Genomic DNA, 6,177 nt, shown 5'->3' on the forward strand with positions numbered 1-6,177 from the left:
CCCACAGCCTGGATTTGGTGATCCGGTCACTATACTCGGTGCAATGTTTGTCCCAAATGCCAGGCCTGGCATGTACTAGCTGGATCAGACGTTCGTGGGACACATCACGGGCCATGACTGCTGCTTGTATTGGGTGTGGTACTTGGGGTGTGGTAACTGGTGGTTGTTGTCACTTCCTAGACCACTAGACCACTACCTGGGTCAAAGTTTACATATTATACTGTATTTTATTGGAAAAAAAAAAAAAAAGGATATGATCGGAGCGGATGTCAGCGCTAACATCCGTTTTGTGTCCGTTCCGTTTTTTTTACGGAGGAAAAATAGGGTTCTCTTCAGTCCAAAAAAAAGGACATGAGCGGACCGGACGATAAACGGATGTTAGCGGATGTACATCCGCCGACATCCGCAATCCCATTGACTTGCATTATGTCCGTTTTTCATCCGCAATCGGAAGGGATGAAAAACGGACATACGGAACGCCCGTGTGAAAGAGCCCTAACACACCAGGTTAAGTGTACAAACATACAATATCAGAGGAATTCACTGAAAGTAATACTTAGCACCCAATAGTTGTGTTATATCAAAGAAAACAAGCACTCATTTTACTAGGTAGTAATGACAAATTTAATATATTGTCACTCAACATGGTTTGTAACTACTAGGTAAGCATAAAATGGGTTAACAATGGTAATAATACAATTTAGATTACAAAGTTATAAACAGTAAGGACTGGGCATAAAATTACATTTGGCATCTCAATTAACATAAACAGTAGCCATCACAAGTGCAGCAGTAGTGAACTTTAATTTACCGAATGCTGGAACAATGCTGCCAGAGTGCATTTATGGCCATCCAAAATAAAAAAGGAGGATGGCAGCAGAGAGGGCAGAGGAACAAAGGGGGATTGCAGAATAATTATTGGGGAGGGGCAGTCCTTTGACTTGTTTTTCTGCCAGCTATCTTTGGGACCCCTTTAGAGTGTCAGAGAACCTTAAGCACTCCCTCAATCAACATTGACTATTTTTAATCATTAGCTAGCATTAGTAAATAGGAAAGTATATTATACTTACCTGTTTTAAACTTTTAAATTTTTTCAGTTATTTCCTGAACACACTGAACACACGAACACCTGTGTGCGTGACTGCAGTGCATTAAGTGCTTGTGATTGGCCAAAGCATGCAACTGACCTGTATGCTTTGGCCAATTCCAGCACAATGTCCTGTCAGAGCCATGATTGGCCAAAGGCAGGATGCCTTTAGCCTATTATGGCTCAGGGGCTAAGTCCACACTCCACACTATATATGGCTGCTGCTGACACGGCAGCCATGTATAGTGTGTGATAATAGAGATTAGGCAGGTAGTTAGTGGATAGTGTGTTGAGTTAGTTTGGTGTAGTCAGTGTAGTGTACAGGTTTTACCCCACTTTTAAAATGTATAGATATGTTGTAGTCCTGGTTTCCCTCTTGGTGCTCCCCACATTTTGTGTCCCTGTCACTTATAGTTAGTAAGCAGTGCCATGCCAAGCCGACCAAGATTCCCCATAAACGCCAATGTTAAAGAGAGGGAGCAGTGCTGTGCCAAGCTGACCAATATTTCCCATAGATGCCAATGAACACTGAAAGTTGAAAATTGGTCTAGGCAGAAAGGGGATGAAAGTGCCCTGTATTTAAGTAGTTAAGAAAAAACACATGACAGAATTTAGAAAAAATCAATACCAGGCCCTTTGCTCGCTTGCCAGGCTACATGCTCAGATAGGAGTCTGGTATGGATTTTGGGGGGGGGGACCCCACACCATATTTTTTTCCCTTAAAATCTGTATCAGACCCGAATGGGCCTGGTATGGACTGGGGGGGGGTTACATTTTTTTTAACTGTGTTGCTGGGAGCTGACAATACAATACACCCACGATCAAGTTAAAATAACATTTTTTCCTTTAGAAATGTCAGTATTGCTGCAGCAAGATCCATACATACAAATGCGCCAATTTGCACGCACATTAAGGGGACCCCCCCAGGCATGATATTTAAAGGAATATTTCATTTTTATTGTTTCACTTTAAGCAATATTAAAATCACTGCTCCTGTAAAAACGATTGATAAAAAAAAAAAAATTGCATTGATACATGTCCCCAGGGCAGTACCTAGGTCCCTATACACTTTTTATGGCAATAACTTTCTTATAAGCCTTTAAAATGAGGACTTTTGATTTTTTATGCTTGTGTCTTATTGACTTTAATAGAATTTGCATGTTCGCTAGAACTTTTTCCTTGTTCGAGATGCTCTGGTGCGAACTGAACAGGGGGGCGTTCGGCCCATCACTATCTACGATACATGATGATATATCATGTTATTTTTGTTTCTGGCTCTAAGCTTTCTAATACTCACTATATTGCTTAGAATTTCCCATTACAATAGATGTTTATTGAGAATTAGTCACCTTTAAACACATTTGCAGACTACACACTTTAGCAATAGTCTGTGGCCCTTTTAAGCCGCTCAGCCCAGGCATCGCAATCTTGCTACAGCTCATTTGTCCCTTCCTGACAGTAACTGACAGGCTGCAGTTAGAGGAAAGAGAAAGGAGGAACATCACTGACTGCTTATTGCTAATTGAAGGCAAATCATATTTTTTAGTTTTGGACATAGTGGAGAGTGGATTATAACACCTATTATCATTATTGCCTATCAATGAAAGTGAAAGCCAAAAAAATTCCCAGAAAAGTATTAGAGGGGAAATCTTCCAATGGGGACACTAGTTCTGGTGACTTGGGCCCTCTCAGGCATTCCCTTAATTTGCAGGAATTTCCTCTCACTTCCTGTTTGGCTATGGGACAGGAAGTAAAGGGAAATTTCTGCAATGGGACACAGATGGCAAAACAAATTCTGACTGGGGTCATAACCCTTTCTTACTCTATCCAAAATAAATTTTGCTTATAGGTCTACGTTAAGCCCTTCTTAATGTCCGGGAAGACTTTTATTGGCTGAACCCGTAGGGACAGTTTTATGATGCCCTGAAGCCTAAAAAATAGGGGAGAGAAAGAGCAGTGCAGAGAGATCAGAGGCTAGAGCCCCCAGGGAGACAAATGAGAGGAGAGAGGACTGTGAGAAAGTGAAGTGGGGTGCAGGCTGGGCAAATATTGTTACCTAGTTAACTAGCAGTGTGGGTGCCTGAGATTTAGGTATGGTTAAATTCCAAGGCACCGTTTTCCAGAGTTTTTATGTTTTCCATATGTTTCTGAAGGCTACTTATAGTGTTTTGTCTATATACTGTAGCTGGGGACAAAAACAACAAATGTTGTATTAGTAACCATGCTGTGAGAATGACTAAAATATACAGCTGGCAAACTCAGCACCTTTAGCATATTGCCCACCACTGCTGCAAAATCCTCCATAGTGCCCTCTGAACATCCTTATTTCTAATAGTGTATAATAAAGGATTGATAAGAGGAGTGACCAGAGCATAGGACAGAGAAATGATGTGATCCTTATTAGAGAATGACTGTGAAGATGGACGAAAATAGGTTAAGATGACTGTCCCAAAGAAGATGCTGACCACCTAGAGATGAGAAGTACATGTGGAGAAGGTTTTTCTCTTTCCACTGGCACTGGGGATCTTGATTACTGCCCGAATAACAAAGATGTATGAAATAAGAGTTAGAAGAAGGGAGCCAACAATTACACTGCCACCTAAAAGGAAGACCACCAACTCATTACTGTATGTGTTCTTGCAAGATATCTTCAAAAGTGGTGGAATCTCACAGAAGTAATGCCTAATAAGGCAGTCATGGCAGTAGGGCAATGTAGCTGTAAGAACAGTGTTTACCAGTGAATTTATAAATCCAATAGTCCAGCAAGTGATTGTCATATTGATACAAAGGGACTTGTTCATGATGGCAGGATACAATAGAGGTTGGCATATGGCTACATATCTGTCATATGCCATGATACCAAGCAGAATGCACTCTGAGCCTCCTAAATTTATGAATGTAAACATTTGAACAAAACAACCTACAAATGAGATTTGTTGGCTTTCATTTAGTAGATTGGTTAAAGCATTTGGAATGATCACCGTAGTGTACAATAATTCAATTATAGCGAGGTTCAATAAAAAGAAGTACATAGGTGTGTGAAGATGAGAATTGAAGCAGACGACAAAAATAACCATGGAATTTGCAGCTATGGTCATAATGTAAGCAAGACTAATTGCCAGGAAAACCCATGTCTGGTATGCTGGTAAAGTCACTAAACCCAAGAACAGAAATCCATCGATAAGTGTGACATTTTTATTCTGCGAAAATTCTTTGAACCTGTTTTTACAAAAAAGAAATGAAATCAGAATTTGTTGCATGTTTAATCTGGGAGTATTTATTGAAAATACATTTTTAGAAAGTATACACCGCATGCTAAATGTATGTATTCTGCTAAATGTATGTATTTTAAAGGTCAAGTTCAGTTGTGGGTGAACCCTGGCAGGTGCTTGTGTTTCTTGTGCTTCTGGTACCAAACACTCCGCATAAGAGTTCCTAAATAAACCTGCATGTTTCGGAGTCCCACCCCTGCTGCTCCTGCACTCCTCTGGAAAGGTTCAATAGGAATTCAATGCATAATTCAATCAAACAGCATCCTTACAAACTGAGATTTATTCATTTTGGATGGACTGCTGCCAGTGCCAGGACAAGGTCATCTAGAGCCCAGGGCCAACATGCCCAACTGCGCCCCCCACCCCTCCCCTCAGCGAAAAACTTCCCACAAAAACACTAAGAACTAATCTGCATGCTTACCCCCTAAGCATAAATCCCCCCTCTTCCCAATACAAATTGGCACCTCTGCTGAAATCCCCCATCTCAGCACAAATCTTTGCCCCGATCCCCCAAATCCCTCCAGCTGAAATCCCCCCTCTCAAAAATAAGTCACCACTCCTAGCACAAATTCTCTACTCCTCCTGGTACAGATCTTGTCCCCCCTCCCCACTTCAAATCCCCCCAGCACAAATTGCCCCCAAATTCCCCCACCTAGCACAAATCATCTTCCCCCATCCCCCTTCTAACACAGATTCCCCCCATTTCCTTGTGGCGCCCCCACCTCCCATGTGCCCAGGGCAGCCACCCCTCCTGCCCACTCCTTTTCCAGGCCTTGACTGTTGCCTAAGAATTTGAATTCTTCCCAATTTTTTCTTTTGTTTAAGACAGAGCAAGGAAAGTTTATGATCTCTGCTTAGCTCTATCTGTGTTTTTCTGCTTTGGATGCAGTAAGGAAGGGTTATAATTTATGTTTTGTTGTCTTAGTAGTTGTTCTTCCTCTCACTTCCTGTCCCTGTGACAACAGTCTCTGGGATAGGATGTGATGGCATATCTTCCCAGCAGGAAACAGATAGCAATAACAAAGATTTCAAAGGCCCTATAATTTGCCCTCTTTGTGAAATGACCAATTTATACCTGGGGTAGAGGAGTAATGTCCAAAAAGCATCATCTGAGTGCCTTGGCTGTACTGTACCTTGTAAGTTCATTCATTCCTTGTCTGCAGTGGATTATGTTTTCGTACAGTGTGATTAGTATTGTACAAATCAATGAGTTTCCTTTGAGCTACACCTACTGTCAATTAAACAACCGTATGTAAAATTAACTAAAGAAAAAAACAACTTTTTAACAAATTGTTCCTATTTAACGCTTAGCTAACTATCAAGCCATAGCTAACTAACTCCTCCAACTTGTTTTTCCTTTAGTTATTATTTTCGTTTAAATATCTTTATTATTTTTTATTTTTCAGTTGTATTTGTTTCAGCTTCTTTTAAGTTTTTTTCATTGTTGTGTCATGTTTAATAAAAAAAGCACAAGTTTTTAAAAAACACCCTTCAGTCATTCATAAACAACTTCACGGTTTTATGTACCAGAAACACATGAAAATGGAACTAATAGGAGAATCAAATTTGCACTTTCTTTATCTACAGCACAGGTGTCAAACACAAGGCCCGTTGGCCAAACAATGCTATGCCAGTTGAAAAGGAGGGTCGCATATTGTTGGTATTATCCACAAGAAACATTATTGGAGACTTCAGACAGAACAGCATTACAGAACCATGTTCTCTCTGAGCAGTCTCCAGTAAAGTTTCTTGTGGATGATACCAACAATATGCGACCCTCCTTTTCAACTTGCATCATCTGCTAGAGGAGTGCGTGGT

At 40.7% G+C, this 6,177-nt stretch overlaps 1 pseudogene across 1 annotated transcript; it reads right to left on the reverse strand.

Annotated features, from left to right (window-relative positions):
* Positions 1-3,354: 3,354 nt before the first annotated feature.
* LOC309545299 (olfactory receptor 5V1-like) lies at positions 3,355-4,185 on the reverse strand (annotated as a pseudogene). The gene has a single exon. The product of its transcript is annotated as an olfactory receptor 5V1-like (transcript).
* Positions 4,186-6,177: the final 1,992 nt, after the last annotated feature.

Source organism: Pelophylax lessonae (assembly GCF_965119305.1).
Source record: "Pelophylax lessonae genome assembly, chromosome: 1".
Classification (NCBI taxonomy): Eukaryota; Metazoa; Chordata; class Amphibia; order Anura; family Ranidae; genus Pelophylax; species Pelophylax lessonae.